The sequence below is a fragment of the Furipterus horrens genome, unplaced genomic scaffold, assembly GCF_987537825.1.
Source record: "Furipterus horrens unplaced genomic scaffold, mFurHor1.1.pri manual_scaffold_6, whole genome shotgun sequence".
Classification (NCBI taxonomy): domain Eukaryota; kingdom Metazoa; phylum Chordata; class Mammalia; order Chiroptera; family Furipteridae; genus Furipterus; species Furipterus horrens.
Window position 1 is genome coordinate 176,884,726 of NW_028327176.1, and position 13,855 is coordinate 176,898,580.

The window sequence follows — 13,855 nt, forward strand, 5'->3', positions numbered from 1 at the left end:
AAGGGCTACAGATTACAAATTACAGGGTTCCTGGTTAGTAGGATTTTGGAGTGAGTATCCTCTGAACAGAGCTTGGAAAATCCACTTAAAGTATAGGAAATGGCATGAATAAAAGCAGAACCTCAAACACAGTGACTTCAGATTCTGATGAGCAGTTAAGACCAACTGTGTCAATGGACTAATTCTGAGGAGTAAGACTACCAGGCTAGTAGTAAAGCAAGTTGGCACTACACAGAGAAAGACCATTGTCAGGCTAAGAAGTCAAGATCCTGTTTTGTCAAGTCCCAGGATGTCACTGAAGTTTTTTTCTTTTCTCAGGGAACTTACGCCAGTGGTCATTACTCACGCAAGAAAGGAAAGGAAAACCTCAATACAGGGAAAAATAGCATAGGATGATAAGGGCCTAATCTAAGACACAGAGGAGTGAAAGAAACAGATAGAAAAGATACTAGAATTCAATTTTTAAAAATGAACAGACATTGTGTTTCCTTGAATGATTCAAGTAGGTCTGCCTTCAATCTTTGACATGGCCCATACACTCAAAAGTAAAGAAGAATTCCAAACAAGCAAAATATATTGCCTGACAAATCAAGTGCTCAATACATATTGTTGGCAAATGAATCTTTTAAAAGGTTCCAAATATTGAAACCTCTATAATAATACACTGTTCAAGAAGAAACATGCAGAAAAGTGAAGATCATTTTTCCTTCCAGTTTAGGGGCCATTTTTCATAATATATGACAAGTTTTTAATTTGCTCAATTCAGTATTGAAAAAGACTCATTTGCAAGAACTATCTTGATCTCTATCTCTACCCAAAGACTCAGATATAAATCGCTCTAGAAAGTTGGGAATGTTGCCACCTCAGTTGCTAAGCTCTTGTGTAATCTTTTTTTTTTAGGAATCTATCATTCATTATGTCATTTGCTATGGCAAAAGGAGAGCCACTGTATGATTCATGAATATTACATTTAAAAAAATGAAACAGTAAGTTAAACCCAATTCATATAAATATATGTAAGGTTTATCCAGGAGTACAAGATAATTTAGTAATTAATTTATATATTTAAATAATTAAAATAACCTATCATATTAAGAAATACAGAAGAAAAGAAAAAAAAATACATTCCTAGGGACTAAGTACAATTCTTAGCCCTTTCTAAGTATGAGCTCATTTAATAATCTCAACAACCTTCTTGGTACACACTTTTACCTACATTTTATAGATGAGAAAAATGAAATATAGAGAGGTAGTTGTCCAAGATTACACTGTAGAGGAGGAAGAGGCAGAATTAGGAATTGAACCCAGGCAATTTGGCTCCAGAGTCAAAATTTCAATTAATAAAATGTAGAAAGAACGAAGAAAATGGAAGATCACTATTAGAATACCACAATAATTGCTGGAGACAAGATCAGGTGAATGCTAAAATTAGTGGCAAACTTAAAGGAGAAACAAGACATTTGCAACACTCTATACTATCTTTGCAATTCTTCCATAAATCTAAAATTATTTAATAATAAAAAGGTTGTTTTAAAGTTAATACCCATTATTGAAAACAAATTTCCATTAACCAGGAATAGAAGAAAATTCCTCAACTGGTAAAAGGCAACTACAGAAAAAATACAGTAAACATTATCCTTAATTGTGAAATATTGAATTATCTTCCCTTAAGTTTAGAAAAAAGCAAGAACGTCCATTTTAACAACCTCTGTTAAATATTCTTCCAGTGTTATCAGCCAGTGCAATAAGGCAGGAAAAAGAAAAAAGAAATAGAGATTAGAAAGTCAAATTAAATTTTATTTTTTGCAGATGATGTGATTGTACATTTAGAAAATTCCCAACAACCTACAAGTTACCAGACTGAAGAGTAAATTTAGCAAGGTCATAGAATACAAACTCAATATACAAAATCAATTGTATTTCTATATACCAGCAATATGGTTGGAAAATAAAATTAAGAAAAAGATATAATTTATAATAGCATCAAAAATCAAATGCTTGGAAATAAATTTAATAATGTGCAAGTTCTCTACACTAAAACACACACACACACAAAATGCTATAAATAATTGAAAAACTGATTCAGTGAAGAGATATACCTTGTTCATAAATTGAAAGGTTCTGTTAAGATGTCCGTTCTCCAAAGTTTGTTCTGTAAAGATGGTGCAATTGCAATCAAAAGTCTGGTACAATTTTTAATAGATATTAACAAGATCATTCTAAAATTTATATAGAAATGCAAAGCACTTAAATAGATAAAAAAGAATAAAATTGGAGGGTTTACGCTACCATATGCCAGGACTTACTATAAGTGGTACTGATGGAAGAATTACTAAATATTTCAACTGAAACAGAATAGAGTCCAGAAAAGGATCCAAAATATAATCATTCATTTTAACAAAGACCTCACTGCAACTTGATGGAGAAGAAAAGAATTTTCAATAGATGTGTAGAGCAGCTGGATGTCCATGTGGAAAATAAATCGTTTCTCACCTCACATCATACACAAAAATCAACTAGAGATAAATCAAAGAGGCAACTGTGAGGACTAAAAGAATAAAGGTTCTAGAAGAAACTATAGACAAATGTCTTTAGGACCTTGAGAGAGGGCAAATATGAGGGTGAGAGAAAATTTGTGGCCAGGGTGGAAAACAGTACTAATACCTCACCCTGCCCAATACTGATAAATTGGGGATATTTATTCATAAAAGTAAATCTGCTCATTCCAAGGCATCATGAAGAGGTTAGACAGATTTCACACAGGTAGGAATTATTTACAAACATAACAAAGGTTTCATACCCAGATTACATAAGGAACTAAAAATCACTAACAAACAGAAAACCTAATAAAAGATTTAAACAGGCACTTCACAAAAGAGATCTAAATGTCCAATAAAAATATAAAAAGATGTTTAACATTATTAACATTCACAGAAATACAACCAACTTACCCAAAGACCATCAATTCAGCTCCTTGGTACATATTCAAGAAATATAAGTATATATCCACCAATGGCAGTGTCATGAACATCTGTAGTAATTTTATTTATAATGGCCAAAAACTGAAAACAGTTCATATGTTCATCAATAAGAGAAAAATAAATAAATAAACTGTGGTATATCCATATAAATCAAAGTTTTTCTCTAAAGGATCCAATAAAAAATAGTTTAAGCTTCACAGGTCATATGGTCTCTGTTATTACTACTCACCTCTGATTAATAGACATAGCTATGTCTAATAATATTTTAATAAAATATGTTCTGGGCTGGACTTGACCCACATGCCATAGTTTGCCACCCCTTGTTATAGAGCAAAAACAAAAAAAAAACCCACAAACCCTACTGATGTATGTAACACGGATGAATCTCATAAATATCCTATGAACAAAAGAAAACAACACAAAGAGAATAAACCATATGATTTTATTTATAGGAAGTTCAAGAACACCCCAAAATAGTCCATGGCGGTAGAAGTCAAGAGAGTCCTTGACTCGGGGAGAGGAGTGGATCTATTGGTTGGAAGGAAGAGGAGGAAACTTTTGCAGGAAGAAAATGTTTTACATCTTTATCTGGATGGTGATCACACAGGCATATACATATATTAATTTCATTAAGTTATACACATTATTTTTGTTTTCATTGTATGTACATTATAGCTCAATTTGGAGAAGAAAATAAAAATTAGACAAAGATCAGAACACAGATATAAAATTATCTAGAATTCAACATGGATAAAAATATATAAAAACTAGATTAAAATTAAAAGACATGGATGACAGAATGAGAAAGCCTAACAGACGTCAAACCGGAGTTCTTAAAGGAAAGAAAAGAAAGAAGGACAAACAATACTAAAAGAGATAAAGGAAAAAACTTTTGAGAATTGATGAAAGACTAACCTTAGATACTGGAAACACAGTCAATCCAGGATAAATGAAATGTCCACACCTAGACACACTCCGTTGTAAAACTGTAGAATACAAGCAAAAAGAAATCTTAAAATCAGACAAAAAAAAAAAAAAAAAAGATTACCAACAAATAGCAGTTATTTGAACTATAACATTGAAGTCTAAGTCAATGAAATGATACTTCCAAAGGGCTGAGAAAGAATCTGTTAACCTGGAATTGTATACCAAACAAAACCATTATTTAAGAATGAAAGCAAAATAAAGACATTTCCATATAAAGTTTGACATCAAGAGCCTCTTAATGAACAAGCTTCCGAAATATATACTTGAGGAAGAAAGAAAGATCTGAGATACAAGAAGGAATGACAAGCAAAGGATCCATAAAAAGGAAAAGTATAAAATTTATAGGAGAAAAAATTATGACAGAACTAAAACTCTGAATGACAATAACATGAAAGCCAGGAAATTAACTGGAGTCTGGCAAACTTGGTTTTTTGAATTATTTGGAAGAAGAACAGAATTAATAAACTTTACAGTAAGTTAAGCTTATTTGTTAAAATTTTATAGGAAACTACTGAAAGAATGAAATCAAACATATAATTTTCATACTAGCTGAGAGGCAGAAAAACGGAATAAAGCTGCAAATGAAATAAAAAAGGATAGGATAAAAACAACCATAAAACAGAATGGTAGCTTTAATCCTACATATATCAGTAATTATATTAAACTGAATTGGGTTTGAGAGCTCCAGTTAAAAGACAAAGATTGTTAGTGCAGATTAGAAAAACAATCAGGTTTGACCTATTTGAAAGAGATACCCTAAGCCAATACAAACTAAGAAAAAAGTGTGACTATAGTATTTTAAAACAAGAGATTATAAGGTAAAAAGACTTTTGGGAGAGGTAGTGTAAACCATCACTATAGAATAACAAAGGGTCCAAGCCACGGAGAAGCTACAGCAATTCCAAACTTGCATATACTCTCCATATTTATAAAGCAAAGTAGACAGAACTACAAGATGAAATTGAGAAAATGTGTTATTTTATTGTGATGGTTTTATTACACTTATTTCAGTAATTGATAGATGAAATCAAAATACTAGTAAGGTTAAAGACTGAGCACCACAATTCTTATGCTTGATCTAGGACACAGATATGTGTGTATATGTGTGTGTGTGCATGTGTGTGTGTGCGTGTGTGTGTGTGTGTCTATACACACACCTACTTTGCCCCCAAATGTCTGTGAGCACATATTCTTCTCAATCATTCAAGGAGCAGTTGAAAAAGTAACCATGAGACCATAAAGCAATTCTCAAATTTCAAAGAATCAGTAGCGGAGAGCCCTCAATTGCTGACTACAATGTAAGTTAGAAATCAGTAACAAAAAGAAAACTTACAAAACCTTCCATGTGTGGAAGCAGAAAACACTTCTAAAAATCTCATTAAAAAAAAAAGAAAAAATATAATGAAAAAAGTTTTAATTCTTAGAACTGAAAAATAAACTAAATATAAAACAACAGTAAAAAAAAAAAAAAAAAAGCTGTAGAATTTGCAGAGATAAATCAATAACCGGTGTAAAGAGCCCAGAAATGAGATCAAGCATATGTCTGTGACAGTGGTGGCACTGCAGACCACTGGGGCTGGGGCTGCTCCAGGCAGGAAACAGAAAACAGATTAATCTAATCTCACACCATTAATAAAAACTATACATTTACCTATACATATATACATAAACATGTCAGGTAAATTAAAGATTTAAGTATGTAAAAAGTACAAACTTCAAAACTTTTAGAAAAATTTTTCAAAATATATTACCTTAATAGTAGAGAATATCTTTATAGACACAAAAGCACAAAGAAAAGACTGTCTGCAGTTTATAGAACCAACAAAGGGTTTGTATCTTGAACGGTGTTTTCCAGCAGAAATTTCTGCAATTATGGAAATGTTCTGTTAAAACCGTATAGTAAAATATAAAGTAATAAAATAAAATATAATAGCTACTAGTCACACTTGGCTACTGAACACATGAAATGTAGCCCAGAGTGACTGAGGAATTGAAATTTTTTAAGTAAATATGACAGCATGTTAGCATTTTAAAATCCTTGATGAAGGTCTGTTATGTTTTTATATGCTTTTCAGTATTTAATTTTTCACAAAAGAATTTTATTTTCAATTACTATATAAAATATAATTTCAGTTTTGTGAAAAATACACAAAAATTGCATTTTAGAAAACAAACACACCAAAATGTTTACACAATTACCTGTGAATGATTTGAATTTTATTCTGCAGATTTTAAAAAATATTATAAATTATTTAGGATATAAAAACATTTAAAAATGTAATGAGCATTGGTGTATCTACCATAAAATTTATGAGATAAAATTTACTAATATTAGATTTCCTAGATACTGGTCTCCGGTTACAACTTTTTTTTTTTTTTTTTTTTTTTAGAGCAGCTGGAAAATATGAATAATAGACTAGAGCTCTGGCTTCAAGTTTCTTCATTTTGAGATGCCCATATTTCAATATAGTTTGGGGGAAATTTAATATACAGACATATGTATCATTTAGCAAAGAGTTATAAAGCAAAAACACCGAACTAACCATTGCCTAGGTCAGGGGATAAAGCATTTCCAGCATCCTAAAAGCCCTCAATGTGGCCCTTCACATTCACAGCTGCCCTCACTCCCCCAGGAGATGACCACTAACTTGACTTTTATGGTATTACTTTCTTTACTACGTTCAATGCCTATGCATGCATCCTTAACAACAGCTTTATTTCAACAGGTTCTGAATTTCACATAGATGATATACAGTATTTTTCAGCAACTGTTTTTTTTGGGGTTTTTTTGGCTCAACTTTGAGACCCATTTGTATTAAAAAACACAAAACTACTTCATTCCCCACTGTACTGGGTGGGTCTCATTTTTTCGACTACAGTATAATTTCCTTTCTCCTATCAGATGGGCAGGAAGGTTGCCTCCAGCTTTGGGGGGGTCTTATAAACAACACTGTAGTAAACCGTGTACACGTCTGCTTGTGTACATGTATGAAAATTTATCTAGGGCAGTGGCTTTCAAACTTTTTTGACCGTGACTCATACCAAGGAATGACGTTTTACATTATGACACACATCTCTGTATGTATAAAACTGAGAGGAAAAAAAAAAGTTTCATGAAACAAACACCCTATCACCTGAGATCCATTCGGGTATTTTTCTATTCTGTCAATTCGTGTTTTACAAATGCTGATCACTGTCCGCTTAACTGATTGCACGACCCACTAAAATGGGCTTCGAACTTTGAAAAACATCGCTCTAGGGTAAATACCTAAGTGGGACTGCTAAGACGTGGAACACGGACATCGGACATTGTCAACTTTGCTAGATCCTTAACTTCTAAACAGATGTTCTCGAAATTTACCACTGAATAATTTCAGAGCTAAAACTGTGAAACATAAGGACGTTTTATCGTTTCCTTTGGTCGTTAAACAGTATTAATCACTTACCATGTGCAGAGGATCCACGGGGCTCCGAGCCAAACTGATGGGTTAATGTACTGGGGTGGGGGGCGGGGGGGCTACATTAGGGACCAGGACCCCAGTGAGGCCCCAGAAAGCTCAAGGAGGGGCTCGGATCCTGCCTGGGGAGGGAGGGGTTAGGGAAGGATTCCTGGAAGAAGGAGGACCTAAGCTGAGTGTTTCTATTTTTAATTTTTATTGGTTTCCTAAAACATAAAAGTAACACATTTGTTGGGAAGGGGAAAAAACGTCAAAATTACAGGAGTATATTTATTAAGAAGTAAAAATCCCCACCAGCGTCCAAGTCTGATGCTGAGAATAAATAACCAAAGTTGCATTATCAGTCATCCAAATCTAGAAAAATTTTAAGAGTCCACATTTTAAAAGTTTTAAAGAGTCTATCTGATACAGTCCATACCATTAAAGCATAAAACTAATCGTATTTTCCACAATGCATTTACAAACATGCAAACATTTCGTGTTTACTCACGTTATTACTTTCAACACTTTTTTTTTTTTTTTTTTTTTTTGCCTTTTAGCAAACTTAAGAGTGCCAGGTTTCAAAAAATAAGTCTATTTACTGCATGCCCAATATACGCGAATGCTCCAAAAAGTAGCAATTAAAACGACCAGGCGAAAGCGTTTTTTGTTCAAGTCGACCGGGCTTGCCCGGTGACAATTTGTCAGAGTTTCACACTTCGTCCCGAGGAGCCCGGACCCCGTCACGTACGCGGCGCGTCGGCACCGGCACACCCTCCCAGCGCGGCACGGAGCCGCGACAATCGTCGCTCCGCGGCAATACCGCCACCCGCCACCCCGGCCCGCAGCGGGCCCCACGGCCACGGAGCCTGGCCACGGGCAGCCCACCACCTACCCTTCGGGGTCAGCAGCGCCCCGGAACTCAGGCGAGGCAGCTCGGGCGTGCCGCCTCCGCGGCCATGACTGCAACCTGGGGAAGCGCCCCGCGCGCCAAGGCCCGTGGTCCGCAGGACGAGGAGGAGAGCCGCCCCGTCCGTGCCTCGGTCCGTCCACCAAGCGAGTGAGGCCAGAATACGCCCCAGACGTGCCTAAATGAAGGCTCGGGGCGGTACCAACAGGCTGAGTGACAAATGGCAGATGCCGTGGGCTTTGCCGCCCTCAGCAGCGGGGAGGATGGCTGCGCTGAGGAGGCCGCGCACAGGCGGAGCCCGGGAGCCGGAACGGCGCGTCCGCGAGGAGGGCGCTGGGGCCCCTGGCGGGGGCGTCACGTGGCAGGAGGAGGCCCCGCTGGGGAGCCAGGGGGTCGGCGGCCTGGGCGGAGGCAGAGCACAGGCGCCCAGACGCCTGGCCGATTGAGTCATCCGTGTGGGCAAAGCCAAGGTCGCCCAGGTGCGGCGCTGGCGCAGGTAGCCCCGAACCAGCCCGAAGCCCCGTACGGGATCGAAGACTGTTCACTTAAGTCACCACCAAGATGAGCCGCCCTGAGTCAGAGCAGAAACAAGAAGCACGGCAGATGTTAGGAGAACAGGCCGAACTTAACTTACGTCCTGTTCGCGCCGTGCAGAAATAGTGGCAGCTTAGATGGGACCACTCATTGCGAGCCAGGCTTCATTCTAAGCCCCTCGCAGGTAAATAAGTTACTCCTCACGACAACCCTGTGAGAAATACTGTTTTTCCCATCTTGCAGAGGAAGACACTAAGGCACAGAAAGATCACATGGAAATAATTTTATCATTATGGTATCATACTGTATAGGCTTTAAGTTACTTTAATTTTTTTTCAATGTTTTTGGATTTAAGAGAAAAAAAAACAACTGAAGCAAATCGCCAGCGGTCACGTTCTTCTTTACCAGATACACATTCCTAAGAGGCCTATAAACAATCAAGAAAACGATTTAGAAAGATAAGGAATTCAGTACATTTTTTCAGTGTCTCCAAGGTTTGAAATAGGAGGTTAATAGCACATTACACGTCCACCCATCTTCACGGCAATCTCCCGATTCCCGCTGCCTATGTTACTCTTGCTTACTGGCATTTCGGACATTTACCAGTGCTCTACGACCTTATTCTCCCAGATGTTCAGTCACAACTCTGTATCGAAAAGAATTCAAGGTTCACTATAGTATTAATTGCTAAATTTTTTTTATTTTTGGTGGACTGCTCTCTTTTTTTCAAGAGGTTTTCTTAAAGAGGGCCATGGAGTACCTTAACATTTTATCTGTGTGTGTTTAGCTCTATGTGTAAATAAAAACTTTGTGGGGTAAACATTTTGGATTGAAACCTTCCTTCAACACGTAATAGAACAAGAAGGCCATTGGTTCACTGATTTTTGAGATAGATTTCCAAGGAGAGAACTGAATCCTATGTGGATTTTCCCTACTAGGTGATGTGATTTTCCTTCCTGGATGCCTTAAGAATTTTTTTACCATTCAAGTACACTTTAGTGCTAGCGGGGAGGCTCAGTTGGTTGTAGCATTGTCCTGTACCCCAGAGGTTGTGGGTTCAGTCCCCAGTCAGGGCACATAGCTAGGTTGCAGGTTTAATTCCCAGTTGAGGTGCATATAGCAAACAACCGACCAGTGTTTCCCTTTCACATGGATCTCTCTCTCTCTCTTCCCACCTCTCTCTAAAAATTCATAAGCATATCCTTGGGTGAGGATTTTTTAAAAATTAAAGTATACTTTATGTCCTTATCTGGGCTATGTTTCAGTGCCAATTACTCTATATCAGTTTTTTTTCCCGAGTGTATAGTATTATCTTTCAGTTTATGGATTCCATTCTTTTTTTCTTACTGTAGTATCTCATTTATATTATATATCTGAATAAGTTTATCTTTCATTGGTTGGGTTTTCTACTTCAGTCACCATTTATCCTTATACTTAATCTTTCTCTTCGGCATCCATCTTTTTTTAAAATTTAAACTCACTCTGATACTCTCAAAATACTCTGTTTATTGGTTTTTCAGTTTACTAGATTTTAAAGTCATGTTGTTTAGAATCTCAATTTTCTTAGCTTTGCGATTTCCTTTTTTATTGCATTTTCATGTTGTCATTGAGCTATTCTGAGGATTCCATTCTTATTTTTTTTTTTTTTCCCTGTAGAGTGAAGCACATATAAGAAACATAAATTTCTGTTTCTTGGTTATTCTGTCTTCTTCCAGACTTGGTTCTTCATCTGTTTTCTGTATGCTATTTTCCTAGCTTTATACCCCCATCTCCCACACTATAGGATGTTTGCATAACAGCTATATCATATCATGTATCTTGCTTACGCAAATATACTGCAACTGAATTCCCAAGACATGTCTGTCTTTCATATTCTGAGCTTCAGTTTTGGGGGCTGTGTGTTGTTTCTACTTTTCCTGTGACCTGGGTGTTTTCAGACAAGGGCGGAGGCAATGGGGGATCCCTAAACTCAGACTGAGACTGAGCACAGTGCTGGCTGGGGGAAGTAGCCACCACCTCTGAGATTCCTTAAGTCCCCACCAGCCCACCTTCAAGCCAGCCACGAACTTCAGTTCATTTGACCAATTCAGCACAGTACCCTAGAGAGTGGCAGACTTTCCTGCTGTGCCAAGATCAACAATGGTATGTAAAGTTTCCTTAAGGTTTCACAGAGCTGCTACAGACTTCTTTCCCAATTGGAGGACATTTGTGAAACTTCTCAGGATTTAATCTGATCATCTTTTTCCTTGATATGTCTTGCAGCAGGGGTGGGGAAGAGCTGGGGGGAGGGTGGTAGGCACACCTCTCCTCAGAGTCTTTCGTATCTTTGTTTTACTATCACTTCTCACATTTTACGTTATAAGGTTGAACTTTTTTTTCTTTGGTTACAGCAGGTGAGGTATTTTTTTTATCATAGCTTCTTTTCTTTGAGTGGTTTAGGGTTTTGTTTTTGATATATTAGTGCTTCTTTGTACCATCTTTATCCATAGGCAGTCAATCAGACTGTCTTGTTGATCATGAATTACATGAAAATCCTTTGTCATCTTTAGGTCATTTCCACAAATTTCTCCTCAAACATGAATAAGTTAACTTGGTAACTATGACACCCTCCTTCCCCCTGAGTCTTCCCTTAGTAATGTATGCCTTGGTATCATGCTGTGCCCTAACAAAGGTTCTACAGAAGAAGTTGCAAACTCAAATCTCCATGAAGTTTAAAACAATAAGGACTTAAATTATGGTAAAGTGAAAAGAACACTCCTTGGGAAAGGAGCAGATGTTGTACAGCTCGGGCCAATTGCTGCCATCCTGGAATTCAGGGCAGTGTTGCCAAATCTGTATAATTTTCAGGGCAGGCATGATATCTAGTATTTCAATATAAAATTTCCTAACTTCGGAAACATTGCGGAAGCCAGATGAAGTATCTCTCGAGGCCAAACTGGACCCAAGGGTTACCCATTTGGCCCCTGTTATAGAGAACCACTCAAAATAAATTCCATGATTGCTGTTTTTCTCTTCTAAGTATTTTGAGATACAGTTTTGTTCTACAGACTCCTCAATGACTTCTTAAAATGACTTTAGCAAATATAAAGCAAGAAGATTCATGCTGACACATTTACAATTTGATACAACATGTCAGGACTCAGAGCTTTCACAAACAGGTGTTCCTAAGGGTGGTGGCTATGATCCAGCTAAAATGAATACCATGTGAGCAGAGAATCTATATGGATTATGATCACATTAACAAAATATGTGGAGAAAATATTTTTAAATTGATGCAGAAAGGCATCTGACAAAATCCAACACCCATTCTTGGAGGAAAAAAAACTAGGAAAAGAATGAAAATTTCTCAACCTGATAACAGTGTATTTGTTTCCTATGGCTGCTGCAATAAATTACCACAAATTTGTGGCTAAAACAATAAATTGATTCACAATTCTGGAGGCCAGAAGTCCGAAAGCAAGATATCAGTGAGGTTTCACTCCCTCTAGTGGCTCTGGAGGAGAATCCTCCCTTGCCTTTTCCAGCTTTTGGTGGCTGGTGGCATCCTTTGACCTCCTTGGCTTCTGGCTACATCACTGCAACCTCTGCCTCCATTTTTACATCATCTTCCCCTCTGTATGTGTCCTGTGTTTTCTCCTCTGTGTGTTTATCTTACAAGAATACTTGTCGTTGGATTTAGGACGCATGTGAATAACTCAAGATGATCTCCCCTTCTCAAGATCCTTAACCTAATTACATCTGCAAAGACTCTTTATTCCAAATAAGGCAACAGTCACAGTTTCAGGGATTAGGACATGAACATCTGAGGTCTGTCCATAAAGTATCCAGCCATGTACTATGAAAAGACATTTATTGGAGAAGATGCAAGATACAAGGAACATTGTACATAGGACAATGACACCTCAGTCCCCTTCAAAGTAGGTACCTTGGGACCTCACACAGTTCTCCCAATCGCCATCAGCTTCCCTGTCATATTTTCCTGAATCTCACTGACAGTCTGAAATCTCTTCCCTTTCAAAGGTGATTTTAGTTTCGGGAAAAGCCAGAAGTCGCAGGGCACCAAATCTGGGCTGTAGGGAACTGAGTCACTTGGATGATTTGATGTTTTGCCAAAAAACTCTGCACAAGACATGATGTATGAGCAGGCGCATTGTCATGATGAAGCTGCCAATCATCCAAATAGTTTCTGAATCATCTGAATAATTTCCACTGAGGAATATTCAAGCTTAACACAAAATTGGATGCAGATTCATTGCTCTACTCACTCAGTTATTTTGAATGCAACGGCCGCATAGTATACATGCTTACTTAATGGCATCTACTGCCCCCACTGACTAGTACAGTGAAGTCATCATTGTTCACAGACACATATTCCAGTCCACTCTTTTTGGCTGTCCGGTTACATTGATGTCATGCAATCTGTTTTCATTATATTAACAGTGGCTAGACTTTTTTCAGACAGACCTTGTAGATTTGTGTGGGCCATCTTTCTACCTTCTATAATGGAGAAAATCCCAGTCAGCTTTCTTGTGGAAATTGACAAGCAGATTCTAAATTTTATATAGCATGGAAAGAACCTAGAAGAACAAAAATGAAAAAGAGAAACAAAGTTGCAAGACTTAGTATTACCTGATTTTAAGGCCTACTATAAAGCTACTATAAAGTCATGATGGGACTGGCATAAGAACAAAAAACAATATATTGAGTCCAGAAATAGACCCACATATATGATCTATTGATTCTAGATAAAAGTACAACCTCCATTGGAAAAAGATAAATGGTGGAGGAGCTTGTTATCTATAAGGAGAAAAAATAAACTTACACTTCACATCATATGCAAAAAAATAAATCAAGTTAGATCACAGACCTAAATAAAAAGCAGGAACTATAAAACTTCTAGAACTGCCTTGTCCCATATAGTAGCCACTAGTCAGGTCATTGAGTACTTAAAATGTGTTCAGTCTAAACTGAGAGGTGCTGTAAATGTAAACTAGGCTCCAAGTTTC

At 37.2% G+C, this 13,855-nt stretch overlaps 1 protein-coding gene across 5 annotated transcripts in view; it reads right to left on the reverse strand.

Annotated features, from left to right (window-relative positions):
* PLAGL1 (PLAG1 like zinc finger 1) overlaps positions 1-8,608 on the reverse strand; it is a 54,766-nt gene extending 46,158 nt beyond the window's left edge. For 3 of the 5 annotated variants that reach the window (XM_090279937.1, XM_090279934.1, XM_090279936.1), the window contains exons 1-2: positions 8,301-8,608; positions 3,897-3,967 (exon numbers count right to left, since the gene is read on the reverse strand). The gene's annotated coding sequence lies outside the window, so the exon portion shown is untranslated. Of the gene's footprint in view, positions 1-2,099; positions 2,153-3,896; positions 3,968-8,300 lie in introns of all 5 variants that reach the window. The other 2 variants (XM_090279938.1, XM_090279940.1) reach the window with 2 other exon arrangements.
* Positions 8,609-13,855: the final 5,247 nt, after the last annotated feature.